This window comes from Alexandromys fortis, unplaced genomic scaffold (assembly GCF_014885135.2).
Source record: "Alexandromys fortis isolate MF-2015 unplaced genomic scaffold, M_Fortis_MF-2015_v1.1 scaffold_63, whole genome shotgun sequence".
NCBI lineage: Eukaryota > Metazoa > Chordata > Mammalia > Rodentia > Cricetidae > Alexandromys > Alexandromys fortis.
This window is the reverse complement of record NW_026067953.1, coordinates 10023195-10046201: the sequence shown is the minus strand read 5'-3', so window position 1 is coordinate 10046201 and position 23007 is coordinate 10023195. Positions and strand designations below refer to the sequence as shown.

Genomic DNA, 23007 nt, shown 5'->3' with positions numbered 1-23007 from the left:
GCTGACTGTCTAGGGGCCTGAGGTGAGGTAACTCACTTATTCATTTACTCAGCAAATACCCAGCCCTTTCAGAACAATGCCCTTGCAGGGCCCTGCAGGAGATTACATCCAATTGATCTGGGAGCTTGCTGATGGGATTAATTTAACCAGCTTCTTTGCCCTGGGGTGGGAGCTCTCATAACTCTGCCCTGCTGGGCCTCACATTCTTGGAGGATCAGTGTTGTGGAGGAGCCTCCCTAGCTGCCACAGTAGGGGACGGCTCCAGACTGAGGGGACTGCTCCGCAGAGAGTTCCAGCCTACAGACAAACATTTGGGAAGGATTATGTTTTTTCCGAGTTTCTTCTGGACAAGTGAAGAAGGGTCTAGAAGGGACAGGATTCTGGAGTGGTCATTTGGGAGAATGGTGTCCCCCAAGTGTTGTGAAACACAGTGGAGATGAGCCTCTTACTAGCTTTAACCCTGGTGTTTTTTATTGTAAAATTCAGCATCAATTTTATTTTTAATTTTTATGTAGTCGTTGTATTTATTTTTAAGACTTGCTATGGCTGTGTAGTCCTGGCCTGGTAGTTGCTTTACAGTCCAGGCTGGTCTTAACTTTTGGCATTTCTCCTGCCTCGGCCTCCTTAGTGCTGGATTTCAGGCGTGTACTCCAGGCACTGCTAGCTCTGGTTTTCCTGTGTGTGTGTGTGTGTGTGTGTGTGTGTGTGTGTGTGTGTGTGTCGGGGTGGGGGTGGATGTGTCTCCCTCTTGCTGTTGCTCAGTTGACTGTGTTTGCTGGGCAGTGTCACTCTGAATGTCAAAGCTGGGCTGGGAGGAGGCCTCAGGAGACGACACTCCAGCCCAGGAGGCAATGACTGACCAGAAGCTGCTGTCTTTAGAAGCGGGATGACCTGAGTCAAGGTCTTCTATGTCCATTGTAGAGATGGGGACACCTAGACATTGGTCCCTGGTGAGAGCCTCCCTTGTGGTTCCCAGGAGAAGCACTTGGTTCCTGGCTGCCTCTGAGAGCACACACACACACACACACACACACACACACACACACACACACGCTGCAGGACACTGTGAGTGGCTGTGGGGAGGGGAGGAGGACCTTGGGAAGGGACATGAAAGTGAAAGTAAGTGGACAGCTGTCCTCAATTTGCCCCAGAAAGAATATTTACCTGAGCTCAGTATCCAAAAAAATGCCCACCAAACCAGCACCAATGGGTCATCCAAGGTCATTGCTGCCACCTTGATGGTGGAGGTCACCTCAGGTCATCCCTGCTGTTCTGACTGGGGATGGATATGAGGGGGTGTTGCCTCCCCTTGGGCCTCCATGTTCTAGAAGTCTCGAAGGTCCTGTCCCTCAGTCTGCTGAGAAGGAGGAAACTTCATTGTCCTGGGGCCAACACTGCCTGTCTAGAACTGCACATTTAATAATTGTTATCTCTGTGAATGTGTGGATGCGTGGGCTAGAGGGGCATCCTTAGTTCTTCCTTGCTGGAGATAAGTGACTTTGAAGCAAATTCGTGCCTTGCACGTCATAGCTCCCTCTCTGTAGGAGTCTTTTCCCCAGCCACCTCCACTGTCCTTCCAGAGGTACATCACCTTGTCCCTTGCCTCCCCTCCCCACAAAGTCCCCTCTGCACTGAACCAGGCTCAGCCTCTCTCTGGGGCTACTTTGAGCATAGGAGGTCCTCAGTATGGTACAGGGAAGCTGGGAAGTCCTTCAAGGCTGTCTCCAAAGAATGAATGAAGCTCACTTTCCCAGTGGAGATTCTCTGCATACAGATGTCCTGCGTGCTAGGCACTGTCATGGGTAGGGGGACTGAGTGATGAGCAAGACTGGAAAAGTTGTGGTTGCCCTGGAATTGATATTCTAGAAGGAACTAGAGTTCAGAGATGTCCTTTTTTTTTTTTTTTTGTCGTCTGTGTATATGTCTGTCTGTCTGTGTAGGTTATGTCAATCCTGAGTGTCATTCCATCTTGGTTTTTGAGACAGGGTCTCTAACTAACCTGGAGCTTGCCCACAGTAGGCTGAGTGACCAGGAAGCCATCCTGTCTCTACCTCCCTATCGCTGGGATTATGGTTATGTTACCATACCCAGCTTTTTACATGGATTTAGGGAATGGTGCTTGTCTTAGTTAGGGTTTCTCTTGCTGTGAAGAGACACCATGACCAACTCTTATAAGGGAAAACATTTAATTGGGGCTGGTTTACAGTTCAGAGGTTTAGTCCATCATTGGCATGGCTGGAAGCACGGCAGCGTGCAGGCAGCCATGGTGCTGGAGAGGTAACAGAGAGTTCTACACCTAGATTAGCAGGAAGAGACGCACATTGGAGTTGGCTTGAGCATTAGAAACATAACCCCACCCCCCCATACTTCCTCCCATCAAGGCCACACCTCCTCTGACAAGGCCACTTGTCCTAATCCTTCCAAATAATGCCACTCCCTGTGAACCTCTGGGGGCCATTTTCCTTCAAACCACCACAGAACACAAATCGTCACTCTCTTGTGGAAAGTACTCTAAAGACTTCGCTATCTCCCCAGCCCTCGGTGTGTGTCCAGCTTTGCGACATTACACTATGATGTTGTTTACAAATGTTTTAGGCCATATTTGCAGCTCCTGGGATGCCTGTGGCCTGGTAGTTCAGTAGGTAAGTCAGTAAACAAACTTACCAGCAGATGGTAAGTGCTGCCAGGCCCAGATGCTAAGAGGGCTCAGCAGGGAAAGGTGTTTGCTTTAAAGGCTGCACTAGCCGTGAGCTCTCAGAAGCCCAGGAAGGATAGAAAGAGCTGACTCCAGGAAACTGTCCTCTGACCTACTCACAGGCGCTGTGGCAACACACCCTTCCCCCATCACATACCCATGTGTGCCTACATGTGCCCGCATGTGTGCGCGCACACACACACAAGTGATCGGGCCTGGAACCCATGCCAACAGCTTAACAGCTATAGGGGAGGCAGCAAGAAGCATAGGCCCGGGCCCTCCTTTGTGATCAAAAGAATGCATCCTCCCACAAACTGGTGGCAATTTTCTCTTTGTGGGTTCACTTGGGGACCATGGCATTTGCCTTTTATGCAAAGCCTGTCAGTTTCTTCCAGGAACTCAAATCAAAGCCAGCATTGTCTAAGAGGAGAGAGAAGATAGTTTAGAAAGCCAGATGGGTTTGTGTGCACAGTGTGTGTGTGTGTGTGTGTGTGTGTGTGTGCCTGCTCCACCCCCAGAGGGCTCACATGCTGACCATCCTTTCCCATCATCTAGGTGGGTGCCCTCAGCTGCTCCAGGGTGAGGCAGAGCCCTCCAGCTCCCCCAGGCTGAAGAGAGTGAGGGCGCTGGGTAAACTCTCAGCTCCGCACACAGCAGGCAGCGCCTGTCTCTTCTGTGGGTCTGACTGGAAGTTCACCCAATAGAAGCCTTCACAGAGGGAGGGGGAGGGAAGGGGAGAAAGGAGGGACTGAGGCTGAGACCAGTGCGGTCAGGCTTGGGAAACAAACCACTCCCTAGGATCCTGGGGGAGGTTCACACTTCTACTGCCAAGGGGTTTGAAATAGTCCCCATTCTGCTGAGGCTGCAAGATGACACCTTGGCCATGTGAGAAGTACATGGGAATTTCTGTCACCCAACTTGTACCAAGACTTGTAGAGCACCGGCTCCTGGGAACCTTCATTTCCCATTGGGCCATATCATGGCTGGCAGGCAGTGCGGATTATAGCGGATTATAAATAGAATGTACCTGCTCTTGCCAGGGCTTGGGAACAGCAGACTGGCTACCTGTCTATGTGAAGCCCAGGGCATGTGCCTGGGAATGGACTCACTCCTTCCACCTCTTTGTTGCTGGGTGGGGAAGACTCAGGCCTGCCCCTCCCCCAAGGGACTGTGGGAAGGACAAGGCAGCCAAGGTGACTTGCTGTGCGACCTTGCTCAGGTTACTTCACCACTCCCTGGATTTCTTGTCTATTTAAAGAGTAGGAGGGGGATTCAAGGAGCCTAGGTGGCCAGTGCTGCTGGACACTGGTAGACATTCCCAGAAGCAGTGATGTCAGTTTACAGAAACTAGGGAGACAGGGAAAAAGGAGGGGCCCACAGGCGCAGAGGCAAGTTGGGCTGAACCCGGGAGCTATTTGGAGCTCCTGCTACCAACAGCCAAGTTGGAAGGCAGGCAATAGGAAGTGGGTGACAAGGGCAGAGAAGGAGAGAGAGGCTTTGCTGAGCAGCCTGGGCTTCCTGCTGTGGGGCTGTTGGAAGAACTCCCTCCTCAGAAGACTCTGCCACTCCCCCCCCCCCCATACACACTCTGGAAGATTCTCTGAGAAACTAGCAAGTGTCTGATGTGCCTCTCATCCATCCCTACCAGAAGCCTTTCAGGTCCTTCCCTCCTCCTCTCCCAGACTGGCCCTTTTATTGACGAAACCAAGTGCTCTGGGCTAATTTACAGGACCTGAAAACAGCCAGAGTTTCCTCAGACTGAAAGTGAAGCCACTCACGTTCCACCTAAGGAAATGGAGGGCCAGAAAGGTCAATACCCTGAGGTCATACAGCCAGTAGGTGAGGAGCCGGATTTAGTCCTAGGACTTGGAAGCTGTCTGGTTTCTAGACAGCAGGCGGAGAATGCTGTGCTTGACTCTGTAACTTGTGCTGGATGTCTAGGGATCCTGAACTCACTTGCTCTGTTAATTTAAAAGCTTTCCTTTTCTCTGTGTGGCTGTGGCTGTTCTGGAATTTGCTCTGTAGACCAGGATGGCCTTGACCTCACAGAGATCTGCCTGCCGCTGCCACTTTGGTGCGCACTGCTGGGATTAATAGCGATCAGTGCCCACCAAAGGCTTTTCAAATAAATAGGGGTGGGAGACAGCTTAGTCTATAGCTCTCAGAGAGCGTCTGAGTGTTCATACCTAGCACCCGTGTCTGGAGGTTCATAGTCACCTATAATTCTAGCTTCAGGGGATCTGATCTCTTCTGGTCTGCTCAGGTACCTACACTTACGTAGGGACGTGTACACATACCTGGGGACATGTATGCTCTTGCGTGCACGCGCATGTACACACACATCTGCTTATAATCAAGATAGTTTAAAATACCCCCTTGCTCCTATCACTTTAAGGACATTTGTTTGTTGTTGTTGTTATTGTTATTGTTATTATTTGAGAAGAGGTCTCTTATAGCCCAAGCTGGCCTTGGTCTCCTTTTGTAGCTGAGGATGACCCTAGAGCAGGGCATGCAGGCTGCCTCCACCAGCAGCCAGATTGCATTCTGAATGCGTGCTGAGGATTCCTCTGCTCTGTTGTCCACATTTGTTTCCATCTCCATCAGTTTCTCACACAAGTAGGATGTGCCCAGTGGGGTTGACAGTGGTGGCCCACTGGCCAGATACCACCCGCTCTAGTCAATCAGCTGTTGTTGGAACACAGCCAGCTCCTTCAGGGATCATCTGCAGCTGCTCTCACACCTCGAGTAAGGTTCGGTGACAGAGACCACATGACCACAGGGCGTATTTACTGTCTGGTCCTTTCCAGGAAAGCTGGCTGGCTGGGCTGGTGCAGGAGCCCACGGTTCGGTTCCTCCTCTGGCTGGTGCAGGAGCCCACGGTTCGGTTCCTCCTCTGGCTGGTGCAGGAGCCCACGGTTCGGTTCCTCCTCTGGCTGGTGCAGGAGCCCACGGTTCGGTTCCTCCTCTGGCTGGTGCAGGAGCCCACGGTTCGGTTCCTCCTCTGGCTGGTGCAGGAGCCCACGGTTCGGTTCCTCCTCTGGCTGGTGCAGGAGCCCACGGTTCGGTTCCTCCTCTGGCTGGCGCAGGAGCCCATGGTTCGGTTCTTCCTCTGGCTGGTGCAGGAGCCCACGGTTCGGCAGCCTGTCTCATCTCTCAGCTCCAGCTGGCCCAAATATTAGTCATCACATTTCTTGCGGCAAATGGCCCCAAATATTCCACTGGATGGATGCCACATATTTTCCTTTTGCTGGACTAATCTATCGCACCTCTGCTTCCCCCTCTCAGCGGCACAGACATTTGGTGAATGTGTGATTTAACAAACACTTGGGCAGCACCCACTGTGTGCCAGCAGGGCACAGATTTAAGCACCTTACCAGTATCAGTCTTTGGGGCAGCAGCCAGCAGGTTGTAGTTGGAGGCATGGCACCCATTGACTGAGAAAGCGTTAAAGTCAGGCTTGAATCCAGGCCGCCTGGCCCTGCTGTCTGACTCTGATCAGTTGTGAGGAGAGGTCCCAGGGAATCGGCCTTTGAGAACCCCTGTGCAGGATAAATCCCGTTGTACCGTTCAGGCTGTAACTCAGGTGTTCCCTACTCCACCCGGCAGCCCACACCACCCAGACTTAGCGCTGGTCTAGCCTTTGTTAGCCAGGCTGCTCAGCCCAAGTGACCACAAATGGTGTTTTGTTGATTAAAATGCCCTGTGCTATACAGAAAGCAAAAACCAGCAGTGGCTCCTGATCGGGAAGGTACCTAGGGGTCTGCAGTGGCTTAGACAGGAAGGGATGTGCTTCCCGACCTGAGGGTCCTGGGGTTCACCAGAGGTTAAGCAGATGATAAATTCACACATGATCCAGTTGGACTGAGAAATCCGAATATAGAGAGCATGACCAGGCTGGAGAGATGGCTCAGCCATTAAAGGCTAGGCTTACAACCAATCAGGAAAGGTTAAGGAGAGCTCAGGCTATCTCCTCTATGGAACATTCTGGGCCATTTACAGTAATAACTAATAGCAAGGATCACTGTAGCAAGCATGTTAGTTTTCCATAGGTCAGAAGCCCTAGGAGGTTCATGAAAATTTCAGACATTCTCCCCGGAAGAGAAACATGCCAAAACGCTACTTAGAGTGAAGACTGTACATGGCACCCGGTGACCCCTCCAGAAGCCCAACAATGATCCATTTTGGAAAGCGATGTTAGTGAGCACTTCTAAAGCACACTTATTTTCTGGTGGTGGGTCCCTGAAGGTTGTGTCTCAGACTGGAGATGTGGGGCACAGGTGTGGGGAGTCCTCAGAACAGGTGCTGTTTTTCCCATAGAGGGAAGAAGCTGAGTGGTCGGGTCAGGGTCAGCTGAGAGCAGGGCTCTGTTGTTGGGGTGACAGGATCCTGCTTGTTCACCTCTGTGATCTCTTGCCCCCCAGCCTTGAGTGGGCGTTGAAATGTGATTCGTCATCAGATGAATTTGGCATCTCCCAAGCTTAGGAGAAAGGAGATGCTGACCATGGTACCCGTGGGAAGATGAGAGGCTCCTCACCCAGGTGACTACTCAGGGATATGGTGTCTTCACCGGTCCTTGTATGTGGGATGAAAGGGCCACGCTCAGTGTTGCTGAGCTGTCTGTCCTAGGCCAGGTCAATGCCCCTGTAGACTCATGGGCAGCCATGTACTTTGGGAATGCTTGAGGAAGGCTCACCAGGCCCAGCAGCTCTAAGTCCAAGCCATGTATGCGGTCATGCTTGTCCCCACATCAGGGACAGAGACTCACAGGGAGGGGGCAGCCCCATGGGGCTAAGCTGCCACCTTGTCTATCTCTGCAGCTTTCTGGGTGTGAGGGGAAGTCCTGCTCTGACTCAAAAAGGAAGCCCCCCTGCATTGCCTGTGACTCACTTCCGCATGTGGGTTACCGATTCACTGCTTGGCACCGTTGCTGCCAACAGACACACACGGACCCTTTTCCGAGTCAGGATCTCAGTGACTAACTGATCTGAGAAGGAGAGTTGGCCTCTTTGAGCCTCGTTCCTCCATCTGGAAGGTTGAGGGTTACTCAAGCCCTGGTAGTCAGTGAGCTTGTCAACGCGCACACACGTGACTGTTGCTAGGCTGGCCCGGTGTGCGAGAGCTTGCTATTGTAACTGGAACTTGTAACATTTTATCCAAACTATAGGATCCTCCTCTGACATACATAGATGACCTTGACAGGGCAATTGTAGGTCACTGATGATCATGAGAGCGTGGAGAGTGTGGCTGGGCAGTCTTCTTTTATGCATTTATCTGTTGATTTACTCTGTGTGTATTTGTGTGTGTGTGTGTGTGTGTGTGTGTGTGTGTGTGTGTGTAGTATGCTCACACTCATGCATTCCATAGCATGTACGCAGAGATCAGAGGATAGCTGTGAAAATTAGCTCTCTTTTTTTCCCTCTGTGGGCTCTGGGGATCAAACTTAGATTTGGCGGCAAGTGCGTTTGGAGCCATCTTTTTGTTTGTTTTGTTTTTTCAGACTGGCTCTCCCTGTGTAGACCTGGCTGTCCTGGACCTCACTGTGTAGACCAGGTTGGCCTCGAATTCACAGAGATCCTCTGGCTTCTGCCTCCAGGGTGCTGGGATTAAAGGCATGTGCCACCATGCCCAGCCCTGCTAAGCCATCTTGAGGGCCCACAGTTTTTAACCTCACGTAGTCCAGGCCGGCTTGTTGCGTAGCTGAGGGTGACCATGAGCACCTGGTCCTCCTGCCCCTAAGCACCGTGGCTGTGCTCGTTTTGCTACATTTTGTTTCCAGCTCCTACATTTAATCCTTTGGTCACTTTGTGTTGGGGTTTGCATATGGTGTGAAGAAGGGCTCCAGCTTCCTACTGTTGTCGGTAATGTCCTGCATGCTTCCTTGAAAACGTATTTTCCCCAGTGAATGCTCCTGGCACCCTCGATGGAAACTAAGAATCTGTCTGTGTCAGAGTCATTGTTTCTTGATCTGCAGGTCTTTGTGAAGAACTAGAACACTGCCCCCCAGAGAGGCCCAGGCTTCTTTTATGCCACAATTGAATCCTAGCTGTAGCTCTACCGCTATTACACTGTCCTGTGGGCCTGGCAAGTTAGATGTGGGTGGCACACCAGTACTCCCAGCAGTCTGGGAGATGGAAGCAGATCTATCTCCAGTCTGAAGCTAGCCCTGGCTACATAGAGGCCATCTCAAAATAAGATCCCAGGGTGACTCTCTTGACTAGACTCCAGCCCATCTAGACAGGATTTCCATGTGACATGAATGAGGGATTGCCCAGAACTTTCCTCTTCTTGGCTTGTTTGGGGCTTTATTGTGCCATGAAGACCTACCCTGCGACCTGAGACCTGGAACCACAGTCAGATCTGGGGTGGTCGCAGCCTGGCTGTGGGAGGCAGTGTCAGTGTTAGTGAATGCTCACTGGGTAAGCAGCAGCAGGCCGGCTCCTCTGTGTCACCGCACACGCATGGGGGCTTTGTGCACTGAGCAGGAGACACGTGGTGATTGACTAGCAGTCCAGGGACTAGTAGGGGGCATGTTGGCTGGCTGTGCACTGAAGGCTGCAGGTTCAGAGGGAGGATGGCAACACGAGGTGCTACTAACCAGGTCACTCTGCAAACCTTGACCCAAAGCTAAAGGGTGGGTAGATGGAAGCAAGGAACAAGACAGACCACCATGAACTGGACTTCTGGGAAGCAATCTCCCACCTACTTCCCAGAGCAGCTGTTTTTTTACTTGCCCATCAGATGGTCAACTTGACCACTACTGACCAACTGGATGTTGAACAAGCAGCTCAGGGAAACTTCTAGAGCCAAACTGCTCCATCCTCCATCCTGGCTCTCCAGGTGTGTAAGCAGGTTATTTAATATCCCATTTCCGTATTCATAACATAGACCTAATTATAGCATCCTCCTCATGAGGGTGCTCCTAGAACAAGGAGAGAGCTGTGGACAATGGCTGGAGTTGTAGCGCTGAACAATGTAGCATTTAGTGCAACATTTTAAGGCCACTCTGCTGATGGTTTTCCAGCCCAGGGCTAGGACGCCTTGTAACTTGGTAACAATTAACCTTTTGAAGGCCTAAACAGAAGATGCTAATGATAGTGCTTCAGACTTGGAGCTGCAAGCATTTCCAGTTTTTCCAGTGCCGTCTGTTAGAAATATGTCTTGAGGGGATCAAAGAGCCCCTTCCCCTATCAGCAATCTTCCCGCCTTCAGCTCACCCATCTGGAAGGGCCTGGAAGCCAGGTGGCAACCACTGCTCCTATTTTAGCTGTGAAGAGACTGGACTTCAGAGCTTATTGGTAGAGGGGCTGCCCCATCTGTGACCTACAGGAAGCTCTTACTTGGGGATATAACAGAGCATTAGCTGAAGTCCATCTGGTTCTGGCCTTTTTCAGGCTTCCTGAACGGGTTGAAATTGTTTACCAAGGAATGAAATAAGCAGAGAGCCCATTTTGAAGACCCACTAAGCTGCAAGAGGGGAAAGGCTCCTCTCTGCATTTCCAGACTCACCGTCTCTCCATTCACACGTTTCTGTGAGTACTTGCTGTTCCAGGTGTTGGAATCAGAGCAGGCCAGGGCAAGACCTCCTGTGTGTTTATAGTCTTACAGGCGCCTGGGCACACAAGCTCGGAGCTCAGAGGCCTGTGGAGCAGGTTGTTGATCTTCCTTCCGTCTTGATGCTGTTTGTGACAGCCTCAAAAACTACATGGTGTTCCAGGGCCTCTGGAGAGAGCTGCTGGGGGCTGGCAGGAGGGTGGGCCCGAGCTCAGAGAGGTGCCTTTTGGAGCTCAGATTGCCTGATGCACATTGGGTGAGTCTGTTTGTTTTTCTGGCTTCACACCCTTTTGGCTGTTGGTTCAGAGTGCCTGGTTTTGGCCTCAGAGAGCCAACGAGTTGGCAAGCAGCATCCCTGGACCTAGAGCAGGTTTCTCTTGGCTACCTACTCCCCATCACACAGCTCCTCATCCTCCTGGCCTTCAGCCAGTGCTTGGCACTAGCTCACTAAGAAGCGTGGCGGGCGAGAGGTTTGGGCAGTGCCTGTTGGAGCTCTGCGCTCAGAAGCCCAGGAAGGGTATACTGGATCACAAGTGTGAAAACATTGGTAAGATGAGGCTGGCACGGTGACATAGGTATGTAGTGCCAGATACTCAAGAGCCCTGGAGTTTGAGCCTTGGGCAAGATAGTAAGACCCTGTCTTGGAAAATAAGGAGTGATGGGTTTGGGGGAGAAAAAGTGAGCTGATATGTCTGGAGCCTCAATGGGAGGTATGCAGTGAGGGGTCCGTGGTCACTGTGGTACACAGACAGTCCTTTGAGGGGGCACAGGTCTTATGGGAGAGGCTCAGGAAGTGGCTAGCTGGCCAGGCAGGTCTAGTGGGTTCTGAGACTTTCCCCTTATGTAGGTAAAAATCCTGCCTGGGGAGACAGAGTTAGTTACTGAGGGTTGGGCTGGAGCTAGCTTGGCATGTTTCTCCACTCCCAGGACCAAATAGTACCAGTGAGCACAGGGATACTGGGGCTGGACCCCTGTGGGGTCAGGATGTGACTTCCTGGATGACTCCACCTTGCTGAGTCAGGACTTCATAGGGGAGCACAGATCAGGACTGGGGAACTGTCCTCCCAGCCCAGGTAGGCCCTTGGATATTCCTTCTGCATACTTGGGCATGTGAGCGCTGTGTTTCCTGCTGAGGGATGGACAGGACAGATCTGCTTTCTCAGGATTCCCTCTGTCCACATTGTAAGAATGGCTTTATCTAACTTTGTCTGCTCCCCTGACCATACTTCCCAAATGGGACTCTGCTGGTGCCTTTTTCTCAGAGAACTCACTGAGCTCCTTGTGGTTGGGGGAGACAATTTGCTGGAGACAAAGGCAACAAAAACTGGAGTTTAAGAGTTCTGGAAGGTCAAGGTCTGGGAGACTTTGGTTGCCATAGGGAGGTGACATCAAGGAGCCTTGCCATCTTGGACAGCAGCCAGCTCCTCAGGTGACCTTCAGTGCCTCTGGGGAGACAGAGAGCAGCACTCAGGACCACTGATTACTCCACAGAATCTACTAGAAGCTTCCTGTGGTGCTAGCCATTAGAGTCTGGAGATGGTACTTGGAGCCTGGCTGTGCTGTTTTCCTCCCAAGGAGGAAGTCTGCTTTGTGTTCTGGAAGAGAAATGGCTGAGGCCATGTAGGCCAGAGTGCGGGAGCAAAGACAGACAGTGACTGAGTTCCTGTCTCTTTCCTTAGTTCACGCTTACTCAAGCCAGGCAAGGCCTGGTAGCCCCTCACATCGTATATATGATGAGGACAGCTGCACACACAGCTGGGAAAAGCCCTGTCCTTCCAGAGCCTTAGTCATCCTGAAATGCACATTAGTAGTCAGGAGTGCACACCTAGGGAAGAGGCAATGGCTCAGGGAAGCCAGGCAAATGCTTGTAATCCCGGTAGTGGGGAGGTGGAGGCAGGTGGATACCAGGTCTCACTGGCTAGCCCATCTGGCCTACTTGGAGAATTCCAGGCCAGTGAGAGACCCTGCCTACAAAAACAAAGGTGGATGATTTCAAAGGGGGCAGTCTCAAGGTTTTCTCTGGCCTCCATGCATACCAACACATTCTCTCTCTCTCTCTCTCTGTCTCTCTCTCTCTCTCTCTCTCTCTGTCTCTCTCTCTCTCTCTCTCTCTCTCTCTCTCCCTCTCTCCCCCTCCCCTCCCCCTCCCCCACGCCCCTCCCACAACACACACAAAGGGAAAAAACCTCAACCAAGTTCCCTGGCAGTGAAAGACCCTGCTCTCCAAAACCAAGAGGATGGCTCTTGAGGAGGGCGCTAAGCTTGCCTTGGGTCTCTAATGTATGTGCACACATATTCATGGCCTCTCACATCATCACATTCATATTTCCCCTATTTATTCTCTCTCTCTCTCTCTCTCTCTCTCTCTCTCTCTCTCTCTCTCTCTCTCTCTCTCTCTCTCTCTCCCTCTCTCCTATTTCTGTCCCGCTCCTTTGTTTAAGTGTCTGAATATTCTACCATTCAGTGCCCACAGAGGCCAGAAGAGGGATCCCCCAGAGCTGCATTCATAGAAGGTTGTGAACCTCCATGTGGGTGCTGGGAATCTGACTCAGGTCCTCTGGAAGAGCAGCCAGTGCTCTTGACTGCTGAGTCATCTCTCCAGCCCCCATCCCACTATTTTAGACTCTGATGAATAAGTTCTGGCAGTTTGATTCAGCAGGACTTCTAAAGGTTTCTAAGGGATTTGAGGGCAGGTGCCACTGTCCTAGCCCATTGGTCTTCAGAGGGTGCGTGTGTGTGTGTATGCATGTGTGTGTATATGTGTGGACACATCACTACCTTCAGTGTAAAATATAGGCATTTAATGTGCCCTCTTGTGAAGCCCAGCTGTGTTGATTGGCTGGCATCAGCCTAGGATGGGACATTCCACATCCCAGTCAGGTTCCAGCAGTTCCAGCGCCCACCTTAGCATGATCTGGCCTACAGCGGATGGCCCGTCCCATGCCTGCTGAGCTCTGTTCACTCTCTGTCAGCAGCTGGCCCCGCTGCCAGGGAACCCTTAAGGACTCTTGTGACTTTCAGAGCTTCTGATGGGCTGTCCTCTTGGAGCCTGCATTAATTGCACCTGAACTCGGGGAACCATAGTAAAGCCCTTGAAGCCCCACCCTGTACCAGAGGTGTCCCATCTTGCACCAGGGCTGCCCACAGTGGCCCTCCTGCCCTCTCTCCCTTTTCAGCTTCATTTATTTATTTATTTATTTATTTATTTATTTATTTATTTATTTTTTGTTTTTCGAGACAGGGTTTCTCTGTGGTTTTGGAGGCTGTCCTGGTACTAGCTCTTGTAGACCAGGCTGGTCTCGAACTCACAGAGATCCGCCTGCCTCTGCCTCCCAAGTGCTGGGATTAAAGGCGTGCGCCACCATCACCCGGCTCAGCTTCTTTTATTTTGACTTGGAGTTGCCAATGTCAGAGTTTCCCAGGAGGGATCTTGGTATCCTCCAGCCCATGCCTATGGATAGAGAGCTTGGGGCAGCTCCTTGAAGATGCTATTTTATAGTCAGCCAATCCAGGCAAAGGGGTGGCTCCAGCAGCAGCCAGTCTTCACAGCCAAGGACTGGTTATCTGTGCTGAGAGTGCTGATCTCAAGCCGCTTTCAGAGCATGCTGTTGAAAGCAGTTGCTGGCCTGTGTTCTCAGTGGCTTTAACGGAAGGGAGCCTTATCACTCTCTTTCAAAGCAGGGCTTCTTAGATAGCCGGTGAAGGTCATCTCTCAGTATCCTTGGGGGATTAGTTCCAGGACCCTGCCCCCTCCCCAGTGGATATCAAAATCTATCCATGCTCAAGTCTCTTATATAAAATGGCATAGTATTTCCATAGAACCTGTGGGTAGATCCTCCTGCATGAACGAACCACAAAGTCAGTCAGTGTGCTCTTGGTAGTTGATATACTGTATGTATCAGGAAATGACTAGAAAATGCCTGCAATGTTAAAGGCATACGCATTTATTTATTTATTTATTTATTTATTTATTTATTTATTTATTTGAGACAGGGTGTTGTTATGCAGTTCAGACTCACCTGAAAGTCACTGTGTAGCCCAGGGTAGCCCCAAACATGTAGCAATCCTCCTGCATTAACCTCCTATGTGCTGGGATTTCAGGAATGAGCTAGCTGATGAACGTGAGCGTTCTTACTGTTGTTGTTGCTGGTCGTGGTGGAGGGGCGCTGAGACAGGGAGAGCCTCATCTAGCCCAGACTGACGTCAGACTTGGTTTGTTGCCGAGGCTGACATTGAACTCCTGATCCTCCTGTCTCCACCCCCCGCGTTTTGGGATTGCAGGTGAGCACTACTGTGCCCAGCTCAAATGCAACTTAGAACAGCAACAGCAAGACCGAGGCCAAGGATGGCGGCACACACCTTTAATTCCAGCTCTCTGGAAGCAGAGGCAGGAGGATCTATATGAGTTTAAGGCCAGCTTAGTCTACAGAATGAGTTCTAAGCCAACCATAGTGAGATTCAGTCTCAAAAAAAAAAAAAATGACCATTGCGGTTGGCTGCATCTATTGATGTGGAAGCCATGGACATTGGGCTGACTGTGTATCTAGTGGACTGTGATGGGAGCGGCACCTCACGTCTCCAAAGTTTGCGCTCATTTCCTTCAGCCTGTCTGCTCTTGTTCTGTTACCTCCAAGATGGGCCAAAAGCATTGGGGTTATTCCTAACTCTAGGTTCTGCTGCCCTGGAGGGGTGTAAGGTTGATGGGGTAGCATGTAGATGCCTGGTTCAATAGCTAGTCCACACTCCCTGGGCGTGCCCCGGCCCTCCTTTTTACACTCTGTTCTCAGAATCACCTCCTGTTAACACCATGAAGAAGACTCCCAAGGACTGTCCCTTGGCACTCTTGGATAGCGGCCGCTCTGCAGCACCCTCCCCTTGACGCAGGGGAACGGAGCCTTCCGACAGCACACTTGGAGAAGCTTTAGGATTAAAACCAGCTGCAGCTCCGATCATGAAATTCTATCTTTGGAGAAGAGGCCAGAGGGAAGCAGAATGGAAGGGTGGGAACCATGTGTGGCGGGGAAGGACTGAGTCACTGCTGGGTCTGGTGAGTCACAGCCCAGGGAGCATGCCCCTTAGGACTCAGGGTCAGTGTGTGTGGGGCCCAGCTAGGGTGACCAGGCAGGAGCATCAGGATGTAACGTCTCAGTGGGCCACTGTAGGACCATGGTTTCCTTGGCCCTGGTCTCTCCATACCTTCAGGATCCTGAACAGAGTGTCAAGAGGCCCGCTGGGTGGGCAAAGGGCAGAGGAGGCCAGTGTGGGAAGCCTGAGGGGCCTGGTTCCCCCATAGAGCCTGCCCAAAACCCAGGTCTCTGAAGCCGGCCCACAGAGGGCTGGCTGCCCCAGCTCCCCACATCACTTGTCGGCTCTCAGTGGTGGCCTGGCACAGGGCTAAGAACAACGGCTTAGACTCGAGTAGTCCTGGATTCCAGTCCTGTCCGTGCCACTTACAGGGTTTTTAGTATCCACGGACTCCAGATTTCTTTTCTCCACGGTAAGGAGAATAGTCAGTGCCTGCATGGTCTTTGTAGGGTGAATAAGTGGATAGATACAAACCTTCCCTATAGAGCACTGGTTCTCAACCTTCCTAATCCTGTGGCCTCTGTATCTCTGTCAGTGGTTGAGGTATGGGCATTTCTTTGCCCAAAGGCCAGTTCTGCCAAAAAGAAAGGCTCCAGGTGGAGTGTCTTTGGTGCTCAACATTCTCTCGGGAATAGAGCGGTGTTGCCAGGAGCAATTGTGTCTCACTACCACAAAACTCTGAGTTAGATTAAAGGCCATTTTCTACAGCTCTTTGAAGAGGTTGAAGATTTTCTATCTATACTGAATATAATTTCTATGTATCTAAAGAACCTGATTAGTCTAATTATAAATGACAAACTTAGAATACTATTGATCTATATAATTCTCAATACCTATCTAACTTAAAGACTAAGACAATAAACGACTGTGAAACAAATGAGGACAATGACCTCCAAATATAAACAATGTACAAATATACATTGCAATATGGTAAATATATATCAATACACAAACAATATATAAATATCTTAATCAGAGGTAGAAATGTATACTGCAATATGGTAAATATATACTATATATCAATACAATATATGTCAATACCTAAAAAATGTTTTAAACAGAGGTAGAAACATGCATGCATACAATAGTCAATGTAATTTAACTTTGTATCAATATACAAGAATCGATACCAATATATTTGTCTAAAAACAGTAACTCACAATTACAAATCTATTATCCCATCATCCCTCTTTTTTTTTTCCAAAATGATCCCTGAGCTTATAGAATTCCTCCCCCAACCCTCAACCGTATAGTAATTATAATCAACCCCTAAATGATGTCCCTAAACCCAAGGGCAAACTTTACTGGGAGAGGGGACGTTGTCCTCTAGAATTACTTCCAGCTGTCATGGGGGCGACGTTCTTTCTGGGGAATCCTGTGAAAGTTCCTCATGTTGTGGTGACCCTCCAACCATAAAATTATTTCATTGCTATTTCATAATGATAACTTTTCTGCTGTTATGAATCGTACTGTATATATCTGTGTTTTCTGATGGTCCCAAAGAGGTCGCGACCCACAGGTTGGGAACCACTGCTCTAGACCCAGGCACGTGAAGGATGCCTGGGAAATGCTGGCTGCAGTTGTTCCCACTGTGAATCAAGAATCACAGCTCTGGCCAGGGTCTGTGCTTCTCTGACTTTGTTTCCCTCACTGCAGAAAGGGATCGATAATGCCCGACATGCGTTGTTACGTTGGGAGCCCAACTTTGTCCCTTGCTTTATTTGAGGGTGTATGGTGTAGTGTTTTAGGGGTGTCCCCAACAAGATGTGCTTCAGTTGTGAACAGGGTTCTGTGAGCTCTGCATCACTGGAGGGCAAGCAATACTGCAGGGCATGCCAGTGAGTGCCCAGCAAATTGTAGGAAGGGCCATTCGGGTAATGTGTGTGTGTGTGTGTGTGTGTGTCTGTCTGTCTGTCTGTCTGTCTGTCTGTCTGTCTGTCTGTCTTAATTTACTTCAATTTCTGTGATAAGTACCAAAAGCTACTTGAGGAGGAAAGGGTGTATTTGGCTGCAGGTTATAGTACAAGGGAAGAAGTCAGGGCAGGAACTAGAGGCAGGACATGAAGCAGAGACCATGGAGGAGCGCTTGTTTCTCATGGCCTGCTCAGCCTGCTTTCCTATACCATCCCAAGACCACCTGCTGTGGGTGATACCACCCACAGTGGGCTAGACCCTACATCAATCATTAATCAGGAAAATGTCCCACAGATGTGCCTACAGGTCAGCCTGATGGAGCCATGTTCTCAAATGAGGTTTCCTCTTTCTGGGTGACCCCAACTCATGCCAAGTTGACAAAAACACTAATCAGCATGAGGGGATTGGGGTCGGGGGTTCAGCCCTTCCAGAAGCACTACAGAGCCAAGCAGGGCCTGCAACTTCAGTTTGGAAGAAGGAAAGGAGAAGGAGGAGGTCTAACTGACCCCAGCAGACAGGACGTGGAGCTCCAGCTGGCAGGAGGCCACATTGGGCAATCTTGTCAATGCCAAGAACCCTGCCCTTCCTGCAAGACTGGTCCCTTGACACCAAATTGCAGCTCAATCCTTTGCTCTGGGGGCCAGAATCAGGATAAAGGGAGCCTTTAAATGGGCAATGTGCTTTGCTCTGGCCCAGTCCCTCCTAGCTGCCCCCCCCCATCCCTACTGTGCCTATACTCATTGTCTTAGTCAGGGTTTTTGTTGCTGCTATGAAACACCAAGACCTTAAAAGCAAGTTGGTGAGGAAAGGGTTTATCTGGCTTCCATATCTCTGTTCATCATTGAAGGAAGCGCCAGGACAGGAACTCACACAGGGCAGGAACCTGGAGGCAGAAGCTGATGCAGAGACCATGGAGAGGTGCTGCTTACTGGCTTATTCCTTCCTGCTGCCTCCTACACAGGTCTGGTAATGTCACCACCTTCTTTTCTTTGCAGCCTAATGGCTGATCTCTGGGTCCCTTTTGCCCTCTGGCAGCTTCTTGGTTCCTTTGTTTTGTTCCACCCATGTGGACATCATGAACAGACCCCCAGGAAACTGTTCAGACAGCACAGAAATCACAAACATGGGTGGAGAGAACAGTTGGAAACTAAGAGGAAAAGATGTTTATTAATTTTAAAAAATAGACCACATGTAATGGATTTACTTGAAATATATTTGGAATCTACTAGATTCTTCAAAGGCATTTTGAAAAACATTTTGTTTCTATTATCTGTATGGGTGGGTATGTACATGTGAGCACGGTGTCCACTGAGGTCAGAGGTGAAGGATTCTTCTAGAACTGGAGGTGCAGGTGGTTGTAAGCTGCCCAATGTGGGTGCTGGGAACTGAATTCAGGTTCTCTGCAAAAGTAGTATGTGCTTTTATCTCTGAGTGATCTCTCCCATCCCGGGAAAGCATTCTTTTAAACTGTCATTTAATTTTATGTTTTCTTTTGATTGACACATATAGTACCCTTATTTATGTATACAGTATTCAAATTCAGTGCATGTATACAAGGTGTGCTGTGCCCAGCATCCTCCTGTGCCAGGGTCCCTATGTTGTGCCCAGCATCTTTTCCTGTGTCCAGCATCCCTCTCCTGTATCCAGCATCCTTCTGCTGTGCCCAGTGTCCCTCCCCTGTGCCCAGCATCCCTCTCCTGTGCCCAGCGTCCCTCTCCTGTCCCAGCATCCCTCTTCTGTGCCCAGCATCCCTCTCCTGTTCCCGGCATCATCTGTTGTGCTCAGTGGCCTTCCGCTTGCTGTATTCATGTTTGAGGTCGTCAAGCTTCTTCTAGTTTTTCATAAAGTGTCCAACATGTTTTAGTGAGCACAGTTTCTTTTAAAAATACTATTCCACTTGGGAGGTTAAGGCACATATATTAGTATATACTTAATATGCATATAATCCGATACATATATATTTACACACACACACACACAAACACAGGATTTATTAAGAGTGACTTACAGGCTGTGATCTGGCCAGTTCAACAACTGTTGGCTACAACAGTAAGTACAAGAATCCAGTAGTTATTCAGCCCGTGAGGCTGGACTCTCAGCTGATCTTCAGTATGTACTGGAGTCCCAAAGAAGTAGGCCCTAATGCAGTGAAGGAATGGACTTGCCAGTGAGAGTGAGGGCAAACAGGCAAAGAAGAGAGAGCTTCCTTCTTCTGTGTCCTTTGTTTCAGCAGATGTGGCCTAGATTAAAGGTGGGTTTTCCCACCTCAAAAGATCTGGATTAAAAGTGGGTCTTCCCAGCTTCAGAACACAGGTTTACCCTGTCTTGGTTAATTCCAGATATTGTCAAGTTGACCACCAGGAGAGTGTACAAGTGACTGCCTGTCCTGCACGTATGTGCATTTGTGTGTGCACCGTGTTTGTGTTGGTGCCCATAGAGACCACACGAAGCATCGGATCCCCTGGAACTAGTTACAGATAGTTATGAACTGCTAAGTTCCTAGCTGCTCAGTTGGTGCTGGGAACCAAACCTGGGTTCTTTACAAGAGCAGTAAGTGCTCTTAACCCCTCAGCCATCTCTCCAGCCTTTTGTTTGCTGTTTGCTTTTTCAGCTTTCTTCTTCTTCTTCTTCTTCTTCTTCTTCTTCTTCTTCTTCTTCTTCTTCTTCTTCTTCTTCGTCGTCGTCGTCGTCGTCGTCGTCGTCGTCGTCGTCGTCGTCGTCGTCGTCTCCTCCTCCTCTCTTTTTTTTTTGGAGGGGGGGGCGGTTCAAGACAGGGTTTCTCTGTAGCATTGTAGCCTCTTCTGGAACTAGCTCTTGTAGACCAGACTGGCCTCGAACTCACAGAGATCCACCTGTCCCTGCCTCCCGAGTGCTGGGATTAAAGGGTGCACCACCACCACCTGGCTTAAGCTGCCAACTTCTTACACTTGCTTGCAGAGATAGTCTCCTCTCATTAGCTAAACTTCAGGCTGTCCCATAAGGGTCTTTGTACTGACGAAGCCCCTGGGTAGAACTCAGAGACCTGTGATCTTAGATGGGACGCTGACTCCATCCTTACCTCAACTTGACCCTGAGCAGCTGGCTTTCCTCTGCACACACAGGCAGCAGTGAAGACCCCTGCTATTCACAGGGCCTGGCATTCTCTCACGTGTATTTTTAGTTAATGGTGCAGCTGTCACACATGTGTCCAAGTGTTGTTTATGTCCAATATTATTTCAGTTGCAGGAGGTATCAGATTCATGGTTAGGTCATGTGATATACTGTGTTAATGTAGTAGTAATAGGAGTAGAGTGTGTGTGTGTGTGTGTGTGTACGTGGTGTGTGTGTGGGGGGGTCCCTCCCAAATATGATTTTCTATGTTTGGTAACTGAGTCATCCTATGGCTGGTTTCCTTCAATTCTTTGCACATGGGAAGGAGCTTACCTTCCCGCAGGCACACATGCTCTGTGGGCAGCTGTCTCTCTTGACCTCTGCTAGGACTGTGTCTATTTCTTTACCCAGGTGGGCTGGGTGCTGTGTTAATTAAATTCCTGGGTGGAGCAGCTTTGTCCAAGAGGTTCCGATCTCCCGAACTCCACCGGCAGCCTCACCAGCCAATGTGAGTGCCCCCAGAGGCTGGGTTGAGCCCTGCCGGCTGAGAGGTACATTACCGGGTCGCCAGGCTGGCATGCTTTGCTCTGTCCGCACAGCCCTTGAAAGAACTCCACTAGACCCACTGCTCTGCTGGTCAAAGGACTCCTGTCCTCTGAGGAGCTGGGGATGATTTTCTGTCCCTGCATTCCTGGCTTCTTAAAAATAAAAGCAGAATTCTTGGAAGTTAGACAAGACCAGCTACTAGACAGCCGTTCAGAGCTGCAAAGAACCAATGTCTAGGCTAGCACATATGAAGACGCCTTCAAAAGAAGCCCTGAGAGACAGGGAGTGGCTGCAGGTGTGTATTAAGTTTCTAGAAAATTTTCAAAACAGCGCTAAAAGAAAACAACAGATTGGGGCTGAGCCTTGAATGGGCAGCAGCCACTCCTAGCATACGGCCTGTTCTGCACCACCCACCCATGCCCATGTCCTTTGGCCCCGCACTGCTAGCCTGGCCTTTGTCTGTGTCTCTTTGTCTGCCACAAATTCCTCCACCCAGTGCCATGGGGATTGAGGCCAGCCAGATTCCCAGCCAAGGCTTTTTGAGTGATTCAGTCATGTTCGGAAAAGGTTTTGCTTATTTTTTTTTTAATCATAAAATGATGGTTGCTCTTTCCTGAAAATGTTCACAAAATTTTGTAAGGTCAAAAATAAGGAAAGGATGGACTAGAGAGATGTGTCAGCAGTTAGAAGCACGGTTCTTGCAGAGGACCTGAGATTGATTCCCAGCACCCTTGGCAGGAGGCTCACAACCACCCATAATCCCAGCTCCTCTTGCAGGCACCCATGTTCACATGCACACACACACACACATATAGTTTAAAAAGATTAAATAAAGGGGTTGGGCGGTGGTGGCGCACGACTTTAATCCAAGCACTCAAGAGGCAGAGGCAGGCGGATCTCTGAGTCTGAGGACAGCCTGGTCCACAAGAGCTAGTTCCAGGAGGACAGGGACCAAAGCTATACAAAGAAACCCTGTCTCAAAACCAGCCAACCAAACAAACAAATATAAGAGAAGGGGGGAAATCTGTCAGTGGTGATCTTGGCATGGATATTGTCCTTTGCCAAGTAACTTCTGAGGTTTCTCTTCATGATGACTCTGCATGGAAGAAATGTCAGGACTTTGAGGGGCTGGGCCACTTCTACACACCCTCAACTCTAACTTAGTCACATGGGCTCAGTAATGGGGAGTCCCTAGCCTTTTTATATGAGTGATGTTTATTTTTTCTTTTTAGTGTTGATTTTTTTTTAAAGATTTCTTTTTTTTTCAGCTTATGTATATCTGTGTACCGTGCATGTGCATGCAGTGCCTGTGTAGGCCAGAAGAGGGCGCCAGACACCCCTGGAGCTGGACTAATGGGTGGTTGTGAGCTACCATGTGGGTGCTGGGAACTGAACTCAGGTCCTCTTGCCAGAGCAGCCAATGCTCTAAACGGCTGAGCCATCGCTCTGGTTCCCTGTGTTTCAGTCTTGTTAGGTGTAGGGTTGTAGCTGCTAAATACAAACAGATACAAATCTTGCCTCAGTTCTTGGTACTGTATCCTCAATGTTTACTTCCAAAAGTTCCCTCTATGCTTGGATTCTGTGGATGTCTGTAGAGTGTCAAGTGCACGTATACCATATACCATAAAACATGCCACCAAGTCCCTGTGACTGGGCGTGGAGGTGGCTTTCCTTTCAATTAGCCGCCTTATTTTTATTAAGTTTTTTAGTCAGCATATAGAATAATAGATTTCATGATCCACGGTTCATATGCCTTTTCATTCACATTTATCATTGTTCTTTGCTCCCCTCTCCATCTCCCTCCCCATCCTCTTTATACCCCCCATTGTTTCCTTCATCATCCCAAATAGTCTCCCTTCTCTTTCCATCACATGTGTGTATGTGTGTGATATAATGACAGATTTTATATATGGTATAGAGTATGTGATATTTTAGATACTTTATCTTCTTGCCTTTCATCCTCTCTTGTTCCCCTCTCTTTAGAGCTCTATCTACTTCCTGCCCTATAGGCACCTTATACTCTCATGTCCTGTGGATTTTGCCACTTTAAATAGCAGCATGGCTGGGCTATAGCTCCATGGGAAGGAGTTTCTTTAGCAGGTGCACAGTCCTGTGTTCCATCCCCA

The 23007-nt window shown here is 49.7% G+C and overlaps 1 protein-coding gene across 1 annotated transcript in view; it reads left to right on the top strand.

The window, feature by feature from the left end:
• Nucleotides 1-23007, top strand: part of Syne3 (spectrin repeat containing nuclear envelope family member 3) — a 79791-nt gene that overhangs the window by 11034 nt on the left and 45750 nt on the right. The gene's annotated exons all lie outside the window — the stretch shown is intronic.